Consider the following 2,490-nt stretch of genomic DNA (forward strand, 5'->3'; position numbering starts at 1 on the left):
TGGACTGGAGAAGGGCGAGGGTGTTTGCTGGGAGTCCATGGAGAAGGGTGTTGCAGTAGTCAAAGCGGGAGATTATGAGGGCCTGGACGAGCATCTTAGTGGTTTCAGGGGTGAGGAAGGAGCGGATTCGATGGATGTTCTTGAGTTGGAGGTGGCAGGAAGTGTTGAGGGTTTGAACGTGTGACTTGAAGGATAGGTCGGAGTCCAGGATTACCCCAAGGCATCGGACCTGTGGGACAGGGGTAATTGTGGTTCCGTTAACTTTGATAGATGGGAAAGGGGGGGGGGCATACGGGGTGGGCTGAAGATGATGAACTCTCTTTTCTCCATGTTGAGTTTGAGAAAGCGGGAGGAGAGGAAGGAGGCTACAGCTGCTAAAAAATCTGGAACTCTGACCAGCATGGTGATAATGTCTGGTCCAGAGATGTATATTTGGGTGTCATCAGCATAGCAGTGGTATTGAAAACGATGAGATTCTATGAGATGGCCCAGGTAAAGGGTATAGATGGAGAACAGGAGGGGTCCTAGGACGGAGCCTTGGGGGACACCTACAGAGAGAGGGCGTGGTGAGGAGGTGGTGTGCGAGTGGGAGACACTGAATGTGCGGACAGTGAGGTATGAGGAGATCCAGGAAAGGGCCAGGTCTGAGATACCAAGGGATGGGAGAATTTCTAACAGGAGGGAGTGGTCAACTGTGTCAAAGGCAAAGGAGAGGTCAAGGAGGAGAAGGACAGAGTAATGGCGCTTAGCTTTGGCCGTTAGAAGGTCATTAGTGACTTTTGTTAGGGCAGTTTCAGTGGAGTGACAGGGTCTGAAGCCTGACTGTAGTCTGTCAAAGAGCAGGTTGGACGAGAGATAGGAGGATATTTTGGAGTGGACGTGTTGCTCAAGCAGTTTTGAGGCGTACGGGAGCAGTGAGATGGGACGATAGTTGGCTGGAGAGGGTTCACATTTGGTCCCACATCTTCCTGATCACTAATAGACCTGGTGATAAGGCCAGTGGATAGGGGATAAGTGTCCATAATGGGACGACCCCTTTAAGGAGAATTAATTTACATATTTATTTTCTCATGATAAAATATGGCAATGACAATGATATGCCTGATCCAGGCTACCCCCATTCAAGAAAGATTGTTGGTGCATCCTCCAGACATTGGTGGTAGCTACTAGCTACCAAAATATTTAGTGTATGGCTTTTTTAACAGTTACCACCTCGTCCGACCTTCATCAAGTCTTGAAAGTCTCCATAATGAAGTATAATAAGAAAAAAATCACCTTTTATGTAATTACCTCACACTTCTATGTAGACAGTCATAGAATAGGTTAGTAGATACATATGAAGAGCTCAACGGAAAAATGGCCTAAGTCCAAAAATCAATATTGTGAGAAAAACGAAATTTAAAGTTTTAGCCTAAAGCAAACGGGCATTATTGTGGAATATATCTATCCAATGTAATCAGCTAATGAACACCGTTAATCCTAATCATAAATTGTATTATTTATTAAAAAAATTGCAGCTTCATGTATAAATATTATTTATTTAATATTATTAATTAATTACTACTATTATTAAACGATGAAGAATAATAATTACCTGCCTCCCTTTTCGGCGCTAAATATGTGCAAAAGTCGATTTAGAGCCTTTTAAACAATAAGACAAAGTTTTTACACTAATATAAACAACAGACCGGAAGTCACGATTTCAATGAAAAAATGACCAACGAGAGTGAAGTAAGTTTGTATTGGACTTAGGCCATTATTCCATTGAATGTAAATTCTTCTGCATTGAAATATATGGACTTAGGTCATTAATCCTAGGTACCTTGTAAACCCAATGCATAGAACGAGGTACAAAGAAGCTTTCTAGGTAATAATTTGAAATATGACAAAATGTGGACTTAGGCCATTTTTCCGTTGAGCTCTTCATATGGTATGTATTATGTCCCTCGCTAGGCGAGCCTCATACTTCTATGTAGACAGTTGTAGAATAGGTTAGTAGATACATGAGGTATGTATTAAGTCTCTCGCTAGGCGAGCCTCACACATCTATATAGACAGTCGTAGAATAGGTTAGTAGATACATATGGTATGTATTATGTCCTTGCTAGGCGATCCTCGTACTTCTATGTAGACAGTCGTACACTAGGTTAGTAGAGACATGAGGCATGTATTATGTCCTTCATTTTCATCTGTATTTGTGCCTTATATCTGTACTACAACACATTAATATGATTAATACGACAATAACCCTAACGTGTTGTTCAGTTTAGCAGGTAACACCTATTTCTTATTTATAATAATAGCGTATTGTCATAAATGATTTACTATCCATTCCAGCACACACATTAAACACTCAGCACATTTGTCAGTAGTTGTATTTGTATAGACCTGATACCTAGAAATATACAGTATATCAGAAAAAGGAGTGTTCACATGAACATTCAGTAGGTGGCACTTAAAAGGCTTCTTTGAATTTGCAGTCGCCATTAG

The sequence above is a fragment of the Leptodactylus fuscus genome, chromosome 1 (genome assembly GCF_031893055.1).
Source record: "Leptodactylus fuscus isolate aLepFus1 chromosome 1, aLepFus1.hap2, whole genome shotgun sequence".
In the NCBI taxonomy this organism is placed as follows: domain Eukaryota; kingdom Metazoa; phylum Chordata; class Amphibia; order Anura; family Leptodactylidae; genus Leptodactylus; species Leptodactylus fuscus.